At 46.9% G+C, this 14,930-nt stretch overlaps 1 long non-coding RNA gene across 1 annotated transcript; it reads left to right on the forward strand.

Moving 5' to 3' along the window:
- Window positions 1-6,456: 6,456 nt before the first annotated feature.
- Window positions 6,457-14,911, forward strand: LOC141091401 (uncharacterized). The gene is made up of 2 exons (XR_012232504.1): window positions 6,457-6,632; window positions 14,558-14,911. It is a non-coding gene; the product is annotated as an uncharacterized lncRNA (long non-coding RNA).
- The last annotated feature ends 19 nt before the right edge of the window (window positions 14,912-14,930 follow it).

Below are 14,930 nucleotides of genomic sequence, written 5' to 3' on the forward strand. Positions count from 1 at the left end.
GCAGTGGTCTCCTGCCTTCTCCTGCTGTGCTTGGTTGCTTTCTTGGGTGGCATGTTGGGTGTGGCTGTGGGTCCCACTGTCTTGCTTTTATATATGTCTTGTGGGCAGAGCTACTGAGCATGCTCAGACCAAAAAACCGGATCCGGCCACCGGCGAAAATCGGATGAAACACATGGCCATCCGGCGCGATCCGGCGCAAATGCAAGTCAATGGGGGGAAACCGGATCCGGCATTGCATTTCGCCGGATCCGGTTTCTGTCAAAAGCGCCGGATCGCGCCTGACGGCGAAAACCTGATGTGTGAAAGAGGCCTTAGCTAGAGAATATTATCCTTGTAAATTGCCTATTTTCATTGCATACCCGTTTCTGCATTTTCCTAAACACTGCATTCCTTGCCTGTAAATAAATTAACCCTTTGTTGTTTGCACCTCATCTTGTGTACCATAGTCTCCCTGCATTGTGGTGGTGGTCCCCCAGCCATCGCTTCACCCATCACACATCCTCCATCCCATAGTCCTGTGCCCATATACCCATCATACATATCCTCCCATCCCAGAGTCCAGTGCCCATATACCCATCACACATCCTCCATCCCATAGTCCTGTGCCCATATACCCATCATACATATCCTCCCATCCCATAGTCCCGTCCCCACATACCCATCATACATATCCGCCATCACATAGTCCAGTGCCCATATACCCATCACACTTTCTCCATCCCATAGTCCCGTGCTTATGTACCCATTATGACATCATCATCACCATTGCAACCTATTATGACATTGTCACCATGGCAACCATTATGACATAACCGTCACCATTGCAGCCTATTACGACATCAGCATTGCCATGGCAACCATTATGACATCATAATGAGGGGCGGGGCTTGATACACACACATACCGTCACGGGGCAGTAGGGAAAAAACAGGAGACGTGTAACCTGGGCCCCTGAACTGCCCCAGAGGCTAAAGAGGTGCCCTGACTTTCCTCAACTTGGGGGTACACTTGCTGGTAGTGAGGCCCAAGTCTCCAACCTGTCCCTATCTCCTGCTTAGCCCTGAGCTAAACCCCCAACCCCCTCCCCAGGAGGTGAGACAGTGAAAAAAGTGTACTGCACCAATAACACGAAAGGAAAGATAAACCAGACACCACGGGGTTAAAGCAAGTAAAAAAAACAAAACTTAGCTTGCTCTGGTGCAATGCTCCTGGACAGCAGAGTTAGCCTCTTGACAACATTCAGCTGAAGCACCACTGCTCCTGATAGCTCCTCACTTCAGCAGCATCACCACTGCTCCAGAAAAGCTGAACCCACTCTGCATCAGGTAGGTCCAGTCTTCACCACGGTTGGTTTCCAAATGAACTGTATTACCAACAGCTAGCTGGTGTACCAGGAGACCTTATATAGGAAGGTGGGAGTGGTCTCCAGCAGACTAATTAAACATGCAGTAACACCAGCGGCAAAAACTGATATTAACCCCCGATGGCCTGAAAGGAAAAAAGGTTTAATATACGAGCAGCCCAAACTGACAGATCCAAAAAATGGATCGTGAGTCGTGACACATACACTCATTTTTAGATAGATAGATAGATAGATAGATAGATATAATCATTATAATTTGTTATAACTAACCACAGTTAGTTGCTATGCCCGGGCAGTGCCAGGCTCTTCAGCTAGTATAAAATAAAAATGCACCACCCGCAGGGGCACCATTCCAATAGTGTTCTATCCAAGAATGACTGTTCTAACCAAGTACAAGTGCTCGGTGCATCATGGCGAGGCCAATCATTTAAACACACCATCTCACCTGCTTATTTTCCTACTATCTCCCTCCCCTCTTCTTTGATTGACAGCTCTGACTTCATAAAGCCTCAGAAGGGTTTAGACAGATGGAAATTAAGCAGATGGGAAGGTGTATATTGTATAAATGATTGGTCCCACTGTGAAGCACCGAGCACATGTATTTGGTTTAAGCAGTCATATTGTGCTGAAAAAGTCCCTTTAATGAAATTGGCTGTCTGTTTTGAGCCATTTTCTTTCAGCAGAATAAAGTTGGAGCTAATCAGATGCCTCCTTGATAATATTGTATAAGCATGATGGATAAGTATTTGTTAAGGACAATGTTAATCATGACCAAAATCTCAACTTAATTTGCGGATATGCAGCCCCAAACTTGCAAGAACCCTGCATCATGTTTCACTGTTCAATCATCAGTGAACAAACTGCGTTCTGTTGCAGCCAAATAATTCAAATTTTGACTAATCAGTTTAGACTCCTATTATTATTTTTCTTCTATGTAGTTTCTATGCTTCTGTGCATAGTAGAACCCTAAGCCTTGTTTCCATGTGGAAGTTAATGTTTTTAGCCGCAATCCTCTGAACAAACAGTAGATTGGGTCCCACTGGTTGCTGCCAGTTGTGAACTGGCACTGCTGGAGATCTTCAGATTCTGAAAGGAAGTAAGCATGATGTGTGTTTTATCTGCTGCAATAAGTTTACTTAGTCAACCAATGCATTTACAGTCCTCAATGTTACCCATTTCTTGGTGTCTTCAATGATGAGAAATATAGGCAGTAGTGATGTGAAACCCTGCCCTGATGAAGGATTAACCATCTGAAACGTGCGTCGGGGTCGGTGCCTGGACCGTGACTGCCACTTTTGAGGTAATCAATTGGGAGATTTTATTAACCCCTTGCTACATTGATAGCTATTGGGAATTTATTTCTTCGGACGAATCATGGGTCCATTGCCCTTCCCTTTCGCTGCAATATGTATCATATACACTCAGTGGCATACTTTCTGTCTTTTGTATTTTTGTATATGTACTGATTTTTTACTATGATGAAATTAAGTTTGTCCAATAAATTGAAGTATTTTACACTCATGTTGGACTTTTTTGGTCATCTTTTCGAGTTTTTCTCGTGTAATTTTGTGACTGTCCTATTTTTCATGGTTTATTTATCAGCTGATTCCTATGATGAATGATAATACTTTTTTTATCATATAATATGCTGATTTTGCTCATTAGCATTATAACGTGAGGTGTTATCCAAGCATGCTCGGGTGCTAACCGAGTGACTTTGGTGTGCTCGAAAAACATGTTCAAGTCCCTGCTGCTGCAGGTCTCATGTTTCACAGCCACAACACAAAGGGATTGCCTGTTTGCTGTTGCGGCTGTTGAACAGCCGTGAGACATGCTGCTGCGGGGAGTCAAACATATTTTTCAAGCACACCGAAGTCACTCGGTTAGCACCCGAGCATGCTTGGATAACACCTTATCCAAGCACATTCGCTCATTACTATTAGGCAGATACGGTAATTAATTACCCATCATGCAATACCATTAGGGAGGCATTTGATTTACTCCAAATTTATTCTGCAGATAGACAATGGCCCCAATCATACAGCCAAGGTCTTTAAGAACCATCATTAGATTAAAGAACAAGTAATCCTGGAAGTGATGATATGACTGTCTGGGATTACATGAAGAGACAGAATGATTTATCCAAGCATACATTCACAGATGATCTGTGGTTAATTCTCCAAGATGTTTAGAACAACTTCCCTGCCAAATCATTTAAAACTGTGTGTAAGTATCCATAGAATAATTGATGCTTTAATGTGGTTTTGAAGGCAAAGAGGTTTATTCAAAATATAGACTTGATTTCGATTTATCTTTTGTTCATTCACTTTTTTCTGATAATTGATTAAAAAAACTATACACACTTCTTTTTTAAAAGCATAACTATTTTGCAGATTTTTTTTCCACAACTGCATAATACTTTGGCACAGTACTGCACATATACTGTCTAAATACATATATAAAACTAAAACCCCAGATAGTTATGTTTACCTATACTAGGTTGGATTGGAGAGCCCCTTTAATGTCTAATGTTTATTGCAGTTATATATTGTTAATCTGATGACCCAAATACCAGCTAATCTCTTCAGGTCTGCACATCTCGGCAATGTAGAAGCTGACAGGCCAGCTTGTGAGCTCTCCTGCAGAGATGCGGGTAATCCACCCCTTCGCCTCCTAGAGTTATGGCTATGTAGAAGCTAAGCATGATGTCCCCCTTACAGTATACTGTAAGGGTTAAGCTAGATATTTAGGCCATTTCATGCAGATTATAAAGCTACACACAGAACTGCGGTGTCTCGTCTATCAGATTTTACCTAGGAACAGAGGATAATTTGAAGTTTGTTTGCATGTCGTTTTTTCTTGCTTAAACCAATTTCCCTTCGAGATGTTTAGATGTAATTTGATTTGAGCTTTATTGTCAGGAGTTAAGTGGTTTATTCTCACTGCGGCTGTTAGGAAAAAAAGGTTTGTTTCTGCTTACTTTTTGCTTCTTAGGGTTGTTTCTGCGTAGCTGGTGAACACGGTGAGTGGGTCAAAAGGAACTAGATGGTCATTCTGGGCATTGGATTTTACTTCAATTGCATATTAAACATTTTAAGCGACAGACCATAAAAATCTAAGAGGCACTTAGCTGAAAAATGAGACAATATGCCACATGCATAGGAATTGAAACAGCTATACAGAAGTTGTTAAAAGGGGAATAGTTACCCAGTCTTAGGCCCCGGAATAGAATGCAGAATGAGCGTTACAGATGTTTAGGTGTTAAAGATGTGCAAACATAAAAATAGATAGACAGATAGACAATAGATAGATATCCCTGAGATATATAATTAGTCCCGTGTGGGTTGGTTACTGTACATGTATTAACCTAATTAATTAATTAATTAAAAAAATTACATGGGGTCCCCCCCATTTTTTGTAATTAACAAATATAAAGCAGACAGCTGTGGTCCAATATTATCAGGTTGGGCAGATTCCCGGTATTTGGCTCCTTCCCAGCCTAAAAACTCCAGGCCACAGCTTCCCCAGAAGTGGTGCATCACATTACATGCACCAATTCTGAGGCTTTGCCTTGGCTCTTCCCGATTACCCTGGTGAGGTGGCAATTGGGGTAATGGTGTTTGGGGTTGATGTCAGCTGTGAAGTGTCAAAAAACACAGCTGGCATCAAGCAAGTAAGAGGATCTGTGGTGGCTATTTTACCTGGAAGTCCGGACAAAACCATATCATGATGTACACTAAGAACTCTCAGACGGAGATTCATAGGCACAAACAGTTTACCTAATTGACAGGCAGCAGGGGTGTCCCCCTGAGCGTCAACAACCTCTCTCTCAAGATCGGAGCATATAGACGCAATAACCACCACTTTTTGTAGCATAGGAACCGGTTCACAATTATCTCCACCCGATGCTCCTCGGTTCTTGAGGAACAAGCATTCAGACCTCCCTGAAAACAAAACTCATCATGCCCCCCAAAGAATCTGTCAGACAAAGCAATCTTGGGCTCCCTAAGGGTTGTCTGGAAGTCACGGTCCCCAAACCTGATGTGTTAGGCCTGTTTCACACATCCGTTTTTTCCCTTCAGTCAAAATCTGCCAAATTTTTTAAAAAAACGGATCCGCCAAAAATCGGTCGTCCATCTCACCCGTTTTTTTACGGATCCGCCAAGATTTTAGCGGCTCCCGGGCGGATGAAACGGACCCTGGAACTTTTTTTTGCTTTGACGGTCCGCTAATTTCAGCATTAACCCATAAATGCCGCTCCGGGAGCCGATAAAATCTCTCTCTCTCCCCTCACCCGTCCCGCGATATCCCTCTCCCAATCACACTCCACCTCCTGAGATATCGCGCTCCTCCTCCCGCGATTTTGCACTCCGCCTCCCGCGATTTCGCACTCCGCCTCCCGCGATACCTCCCGCGATCTACATGCAATTCGCGACCGCCGCGGTCGCTTTAAATTTGGCCGCATAACTTCTCCCACGGATCCTTCATCCTATGTGCTCCGCTGACTTCCGTCCGTCACGGATCAGCTGGTTTCAACCTTTGGCGGATTTCAACTGACCGCCGATGACGGAGGTATGAAACAGGCCTTAGGGACTCACGCACTTGTATGGCTGAGTGCGATCTGAATATCGGATCAAACATGGGAATGCAGCAGTCTGACATATGCATGGTCCTATACAGTGGCGGATTATAATGAGGTCAATTTGGGCAGTTGCCCTGGGCCCAGTGGGGTTAAGGGGCCCACAGCCCAGGCCAGTAAATTGCCCCATTATAATCCACCACCGCACAGGGCCGGATTAAAGGCAGGGCAGGCGGGGCTTCAGCCCCGGGGCCCCCACCACAAGAGCTTCTAAGGGGGCCCCCACCACATTCCTGCTGGCTGCTGCAATGGCACTCCATCTTCTCCCCACCTAAAAGTGAGTGACCGTGGGGGCGGCATTATGTGCTCTGCTACCAGCAGCATCTACAAGTAGCGTGAACGCTGATGCTGCTGGTAGCGTGCAAAGGATTGTGATGAGATCACAGGAGGGAAGGTGTCAGGGCCCCCGATCATGTGACCCCTGTCTCCTCCCCTCCTGTGACCTCATCACAGGTCCTGTGCGCACAGCACCGAGCACTGAGAGCAGCCATGTATGTGGAGTGCGGCTCTGCGGGTGGAGGTCGGTGCTGGAGGCCCCATTATTCTCTATGTGGAGTGGGGCTCTGCGGGTGGAGGTCGGTGCTGGAGGCCCCATTATTCTCTATGTGGAGTGCGGCTCTGCGGGTGGAGGTTGGTGCTGGAGGCTCCATTATTCTCTATGTGGAGTGCGGCTCTGCGGGTGGAGGTCGGTCCTGGAGGCTCCATTATTCTCTATGTGGAGTGCGGCTCTGCGGGTGGAGGTCGGTGCTGGAGGCTCCATTATTCTCTATGTGGAGTGCGGCTCTGCGGGTGGAGGTCGGTGCTGGAGGCCCCATTATTCTCTATGTGGAGTGCGGCTCTGTGGGTGGAGGTCGGTGCTGGAGGCTCCATTATTCTCTATGTGGAGTGCGGCTCTGCGGGTGGAGGTCAGTGCTGGAGGCTCCGTTATTCTCTATGTGGAGTGCAGCTCTGCGGGTGGAGGTCGGTGCTGGAGGCCCCATTATTCTCTATGTGGAGTGCGGCTCTGCGGGTGGAGGTCGGTGCTGGAGGCCCCATTATTCTCTATGTGGAGTGCGGCTCTGCGGGTGGAGGTCGGTGCTGGAGGCTCCATTATTCTCTATGTGGAGTGCGGCTCTGCGGGTGGAGGTCAGTGCTGGAGGCTCCGTTATTCTCTATGTGGAGTGCAGCTCTGCGGGTGGAGGTCGGTGCTGGAGGCTCCATTATTCTCTATGTGGAGTGCGGCTCTGCGGGTGGAGGTCGGTGGTGGAGGCTCCATTATTCTCTATGTGGAGTGCGGCTCTGCGGGTGGAGGTCGGTGCTGGAGGCTCCATTATTCTCTATGTGGAGTGCGGCTCTGCGGGTGGAGGTCGGTGGTGGAGGCTCCATTATTCTCTATGTGGAGTGCGGCTCTGCGGGTGGAGGTCGGTGCTGGAGGCTCCATTATTCTCTATGTGGAGTGTGGCTCTGCGGGTGGAGGTCGGTGCTGGAGGCTCCGTTATTCTCTATGTGGAGTGCGGCTCTGCGGGTGGAGATAGGTGCCGGAGGCTCCATTATTCTCTATGTGGAGTGCGGCTCTGCGGGTGGAGGTCGGTGCTGGAGGCTCCATTATTCTCTATGTGGAGTGCAGCTCTGCGGGTAGAGGTCGGTGGTGGAGGCTCCATTATTCTCTATGTGTTGTGTGGCTCTGCGGGTGGAGGTCGGTGCTGGAGGCTCCATTATTCTCTATGTGGAGTGCGGCTCTGCGGGTGGAGGTCGGTGCTGGAGGCTCCATTATTCTCTATGTGGAGTGCGGCTCTGCGGGTGGAGGTAGGTGCTGGAGGCTCCATTATTCTCTATGTGGAGTGCGGCTCTGCAGGTGGAGGTCGGTGCTGGAGGCCCCATTATTCTCTATGTGGAGTGCGGCTCTGTGGGTGGAGATCGGTGCTGGAGGCTCCATTATTCTCTATGTGGAGTGCGGCTCTGCGGGTGGAGGTCGGTGCTGGAGGCTCCATTATTCTCTATGTGGAGTGCAGCTCTGCGGGTGGAGGTCGGTGGTGGAGGCTCCGTTATTCTCTATGTGGAGTGCGGCTCTGCGGGTGGAGGTCAGTGCTGGAGGCTCCGTTATTCTCTATGTGGAGTGCGGCTCTGCGGGTGGAGGTCGGTGCTGGAGGCTCCATTATTCTCTATGTGGAGTGCAGCTCTGCGGGTGGAGGTCGGTGGTGGAGGCTCCATTATTCTCTATGTGGAGTGTGGCTCTGCGGGTGGAGGTCGGTGCTGGAGGCTCCATTATTCTCTATGTGGAGTGCGGCTCTGCGGGTGGAGGTCGGTGCTGGAGGCTCCATTATTCTCTTATTCTCTATGTGGAGTGCGGCTCTGCGGGTGGAGGTAGGTGCTGGAGGCTCCATTATTCTCTATGTGGAGTGCGGCTCTGCAAGTGTAGGTCGGTGCTGGAGGCCCCATTATTCTCTATGTGGAGTGCGGCTCTGTGGGTGGAGGTCGGTGCTGGAGGCTCCATTATTCTCTATGTGGAGTGCGGCTCTGCGGGTGGAGGTCGGTGCTGGAGGCTCCATTATTCTCTATGTGGAGTGCGGCTCTGCGGGTGGAGGTCAGTGCTGGAGGCTCCATTATTCTCTATGTGGAGTGTGGCTCTGCGGGTGGAGGTCGGTGCTGGAGGCTCCATTATTCTCTATGTGGAGTGCGGCTCTGCGGGTGGAGGTCGGTGCTGGAGGCTCCATTATTCTCTATGTGGAGTGTGGCTCTGCGGGTAGAGGTCGGTGCGGGAGGCTCCATTATTCTCGATGTGGAGTGTGGCTCTGCAGGTGGAGGTAGGTGCTGGAGGCTCCATTATTCTCTATATGGAGTGTGGCTCTGCGGGTGGAGGTCGGTGCTGGAGGCTCCATTATTCTCTATGTGGAGTGTGGCTCTGCGGGTGGAGGTAGGTGCTGGAGGCTCCATTATTCTCTATGTGGAGTGTGGCTCTGCGGGTGGAGGTCGGTGCTGGAGGCCCCATTATTCTCTATGTGGAGTGCGGGTGGAGGTCGGTGCTGGAGGCTCCATTATTCTCTATGTGGAGTGCGGGTGGAGGTCGGTGCTGGAGGCTCCATTATTCTCTATGTGGAGTGCGGCTCTGCAGGTGGAGGTCGGTGCTGGAGGCCCCATTATTCTCTATGTGGAGTGCGGCTCTGTGGGTGGAGGTCGGTGCTGGAGGCTCCATTATTCTCTATGTGGAGTGCGGCTCTGCGGGTGGAGGTCGGTGCTGGAGGCTCCATTATTCTCTATGTGAAGTGTGGCTCTGCGGGTGGAGGTCGGTGCTGGAGGCTCCATTATTCTCTATGTGGAGTGCGGCTCTGCGGTTGGAGGTCGGTGCTGGAGGCTCCATTATTCTCTATGTGGAGTGTGGCTCTGCGGGTGGAGGTCGGTGCGGGAGGCTCCATTATTCTCGATGTGGAGTGTGGCTGTGCAGGTGGAGGTAGGTGCTGGAGGCTCCATTATTCTCTATGTGGAGTGTGGCTCTGCGGGTGGAGGTAGGTGCTGGAGGCTCCATTATTCTCTATGTGGAGTGTGGCTCTGCGGGTGGAGGTCGGTGCTGGAGGCCCCATTATTCTCTATGTGGAGTGCGGGTGGAGGTCGGTGCTGGAGGCTCCATTATTCTCTATGTGGAGTGCGGCTCTGCGGGTGGAGGTCGGTGCTGGAGGCTCCATTATTCTCTATGTGGAGTGGGGCTCTGCAGGTGGAGGTCGGTGCTGGAGGCTCCATTATTCTCTATGTGGAGTGCGGCTCTGCGGGTGGAGGTCGGTGCTGGAGGCCCCATTATTCTCTATGTAGAGTGTGGCTCTGCGGGTGGAGGTCGGTGCTGGAGGCCCCATTATTCTCTATGTAGAGTGTGGCTCTACGATTCGTGACCCCCGTCACGTGACGAGGGGGGCCCACAGAGTCTGAACTGCCCCGGGCCCTGGCTACCCTTAATCCACCCCTGGTCCTATAGCACATAACATTGGTCCGGGTGTGATCCGATATTTTGTCAGACAGGAAATATGGCCCATAATGTCAGTCTTGTGAAACAGGACCAAACAAACTTTTGACAGTCGTTGGCTGACAACTCATTATCCGACAATTCTGTTGCCCAATTCCCATGTTATGGTCACATGGAGATAACTAAGCAGCCATACAATGTTCTTTATCTCTCAGATGGACAAAGCAGCAAGTGACACATGAGCTTCCTTGGGACTTTTCCATCGGAGTGCATACTGGCACACACTGCTACTTTAAAAGTACTTGCATTTAGGCTTTAGTCGCTTGTGTAGTGTTCCTATTACTACTACACTACCAATTTTTCAACATTTGTGAAGGCTTTGCTCCAGTGGACTAGGCAAATTGTCATGTCATTATTTCCAAAGACATAGCACTGGTGTCGACATCTCCAAAATTACAGCACTTATCTTTTGAAGCAGTTATTGTGGCCACACACTGAGGAAGTGACGGAGTCGTACATTGTGCTGTATCTAATTCAGATGATCACTCTGATATACAATAGAGAGGAATGAGCTCCATTATTCTGCTGTCACATTTTGCAAACCACGACACTCTGCGTACAAGCGGAATTCATTGCTTCCACTCTCTAGTCGTGATGTTGGCATAACCTTTCAATTACTGCAAAATAACCAGGTATAATTTCCATTAATGGCTAATTACTTCAGTTCAGAGACAGATGGAAGCAATTCCCCGTTCAAAAAATAAAGACGGCAGCTTTATATGGCAGAGGTATGTCGATTTTGGTACGGTAACGGTGTCTATAGGCAGTAGATCATCACAGATGTATCACAAAGAATGATGACAGGACAAATGCTACACACCCATATTATTACAGACCACATAGGAGAATGACACACAATTAACCTAGTATTTCTGTAGACGAAAGTGCATCTAAAGGTTGGTCACCCATAACAGTATATTGCTATAATATCTGTGTGAGAGATGAAGATTTATCTAAGTAGTGCATAGAGCTTACTTCAGTGGGTATAGGTAAAAGTCCAACGTAACAGGTCACGTTTCACTCATTCACAATCTGACTTTTTTAACATGAAGATGGAATAAACTATATTTTTATTTTTCTTAATCCTGAGATTAATATTTTTCCTTTTTTCAATCCATCAGGTAAATACACAAATGGTAGCCAAATAATGTAGACAAAACTTAGCTATATATTCCTGCACCAAGCTTTACGATGATGTATAAACCTAAAAATAGTTCCAAATTTTTTTATGGATTCTATTAGTTATCCATACAGTTTAACAAGGTTCTTGTTAGAATATGGTGGTAAATAAAACTCAAAAAAAACCTTCCAAATTTTTTTATGGGTTCAATTATTCATCCATGCAGTTTATCTTAGCTATTTTTACATTACAGTGGTGTATAAAACTCTCAAAAAGCCTTCCAAAATTTTTTGTGGATTCAAAGAGTCATCCATACAGTTTAATGTGCTTTGCATAAAATTATGGTGGATTAAAAATTTTAAAAAACGCTTGGCCTGGTACAGTTCACAAAATATTTTTGGTTAAAAAAAAATTGACTACAGTCATATGGTAGAACCTGCATTTTGTGAAATTTTGCTGGTTTGGCATAAAACAAAATTGCCTTCTACAAGTGTACAAATTTGGTTGTTCAAAAATTGACTATTGTCATGCAGTTGTGCTCAAAATTTTACATACCCCGGCTAGAATTTTTGCTTTCTTTGCCTTTTTTCAGAGAAAATGAATGATAACACCAACATTTTTTTCTTCACTCTTGGTTAGTGGTTGGGTGAAGCCATTTATTATCAAACTACTGTGTTTTCTCCTTTTAAATCATAATGACAACCCAAAACATCCAAATAACCCTGATTAAAAGTTCACTTACCCTGGTGATTTTGGCCTGATAACATGCTCAGAAGTTGACACAAATGGGTTTGAATGGCTACTAAAGGTAACATCCTCACCTGTGACCTGTTTGCTTGTAATCAGTGTGTGTGTATAAAAGCTGAGTGAGTTTCTGGGATCCAGACAGACTCTTGCATCTTTCATCCAGTCACTGATGTTTCTGGATTGTGAACATGGGAAAGCAAAACAATTGTCAATGGATCTATGGGAAAAAGTAGTTAAACTATATAAAACAGAAATGGATACAAAAAGATGTTCAAGGAATTGATAATGCAATTCAGCAGTGTTCAAACTGTGACTAACAAACGGAAAACAAAAATCTTCTTCACAACTGCCAGGAAAATTGTTCGGGATGCAAATTAAAACCCACAAATAACATCAGCTGAAATACTGGACTCTCTGAAAACTAGCAGTGTGGCTGTTTCAAGATGCACAATAAGGAGGCACTTGAAGAAAAATGGGCTGCATGGTCGAGTCGCCAGAAGAAAGCCATTAGTGTGCAAATACCATAAAGTAGCTCACCTACAGTATGCAAAACAGCACAGAGAAAAGCCTTAAAACTTCTGGAACAAGGTAATTTGAAGTGATGAGACAAAAAATTGAAATTTTTGGCCACAACCATAAACGTTATATTTGGAGAGAGGTCAACAAGGCCTATGATGAAAGGAACACCATTCCTATTGTAAAGCACGCAGGTGGATCGCTGATGTTTTGGGGATGTGTGTGGGTCGCCCCTCACACCCAGGGCAGCGGGGTACTCGGTACCAGGCCAGTGTCAGGGGGACATGTCACAGCAGCGGGGACCCGGTCCGTGGCCCTGGGTGCCCAATATCAATTGCGGTGATGTCAATAGTGTTATAGCTTATTTGAATAGTTCGTGACGCCACCCGTGGTGTTTGGCAAGTAAGATGTTGAGCCAACGCTGCATGGAGATCCACTGGGACTGATGGTGTGGTGCAGCAAAGATGGTGTAGCTCCCCACATGTGGAGCTGTAGTCCCAGGGCAGTGAGGGTGCAATGGATGAGGAGAGGCGCAGAATGGTATAGATGCTGGTACCCAGATGTAGCGGTGCTGAAGGTGTTAGCGACAAATGAATGGAGGACACCAGGGCTTGTAGTTTCAAAGCTTTACTTACAGTTCGTGGTACCCACTGGTGCCCGCCTTCGTGCCGTGTCCTCCGGGGTAGAGACTCAATCAACCTCCCGGGCAAGTCAGGGTTCTCCTCTCCAACACTCCACCAACATGTGCCTTCCTGAATGACTTCTCTATTGCGCCTTTTAATGTGAAGAGCTCCAGTACCGTAGTTCTCTGGAATTCCTCCTGTCAGATGTCCCTAGAACCTTACTTGTATGACAGACAGCTGTAGCCTCTATCGGGGACTCCTCTCAGAGTCCTGGCTCGCAAATCGGTTGCTGTTGTGTCCCAAGTCTTGGATGGGAGTAGTGCATTTACAGCCAACTACTCCACCGGTGTCTGCTGTAGAACCATAAGTGTCCATACAACCTCGGGGACTGGGCCCCGGCCTTGCGCTGAGAACCTATAGGCAGGGTTCCTCTTCCAACCCACAACTCCTCTCTGTTCTCCTACTCCTTTGTTCCGCGCTGTTCCTTCACCCTCTTATGGAAGCTTAGGTTGCAGGTCTACGTCTTTCTCCTTCTCTTCTCTTTCCCGTGCCAGCTGGCTCAGATCACTGAGGCAGCTGCAGCACTCTTTCTAAACTGACTTCAGAACTGAACTCATTCTCGCCTGACCTCCTGTCAGACTGACCTACTATCCTCAACTTTCCCTCTCTTTTATATTAACTCCACCCACCTCCCAGCACATGTCGTGTTACGAAGCAGGGTTCCACGAAGGATGCTCTGCTACCCCCAACCTGAAGCTGCTAGGCGGACCTACTGAACTATCCTGTGTGCGGGATGCAGGTGTTGGAGTGTGGAAAGGAGTTCCCAACCTACCTAATTGGTGGTGAACGACACCTTAGGAGAAGGTGCAGTATCTCTGTGGCGACTGAGCCTCAGGGGCGCCACATGTGAGCTCCACAGGCACAGGAAATTTGATCAACGTTGAAGGAAAGATGAATGCAGCATGCTATCAGAAAATACTGGAGGCAAATTTGCACTCATCAACCTGGAAGCTGCGCATGGGACATTCTTGGACTTCCAACATGACCTTGATCCAAAACATAAGGTCGTTTTGGTATTGCAATATTTGCAAGTTTAATGTTCATTTGTTTTTCATTGCTTAAGGCATTACTTGAGATATTTCCTTTGCTGTTTTGCACATGTTTACTTTATTGGACACTAACACTATTTGTGGAATACGTGGAAAAATTGTATATAATTGGGTCTACTTTTATATATCTTCTTATAATTATGTAAGTTGTCCCCTTACATGCACATTGTTTTTATTTTGGCTATAAATATTTGCCACCTGATCAATAAAGGCATATCATTAACTATATCTTGCTTGGCTTTCCTGATCATTTGGTCTTTCAGTTGTTTGGTTGTTTTTGTAATTTTAGTTGTTTCACTGCTTTCACTGAACACTGGTGGTAGTATATCATTTTTATGGTCATTGAGACGTGATTTTATTGATGCTTATAAAAACTTTTATAGATATTGTATTACATATATAATTTTTTATATATAAATACTAAATCTGGTGCTCGTGTTTCTATTTAGGACAGAAGTATGGTATCAAGCAGCAGGATTGCAGCAGTTTATAGCTGGAGAAAGGAAGCGGTCCGGAATAGTACAGGGCGCAGATTGTTCAACATATGGCAGATTATTGCATGGGCCGATGCTCTCAGGACAGGGGCGAAACGGACTAGAGAATCTCCAAGCACAGTGCGTCTGAACAGGGAGAATGCTGTGGTACCACCTAAGGAGCTATTACCCCATAATGTACTGGAGGATGTGGAACTGAGTACCGGGAAAGAGCAGGATGAGAACGGCATGGGACTTGCTGTTGATGTTGTTACTGACAAGATTGTGCTGCCTAGTTAGTCAAGTAAAGTTTCACATGTTGCATTTGAACCGGACTGTGTCTTAATTC

The sequence above is a fragment of the Dendrobates tinctorius genome, unplaced genomic scaffold, assembly GCF_039654945.1.
Source record: "Dendrobates tinctorius isolate UK_male_01 unplaced genomic scaffold, ASM3965494v1 ptg000051l, whole genome shotgun sequence".
Taxonomy (NCBI): domain Eukaryota; kingdom Metazoa; phylum Chordata; class Amphibia; order Anura; family Dendrobatidae; genus Dendrobates; species Dendrobates tinctorius.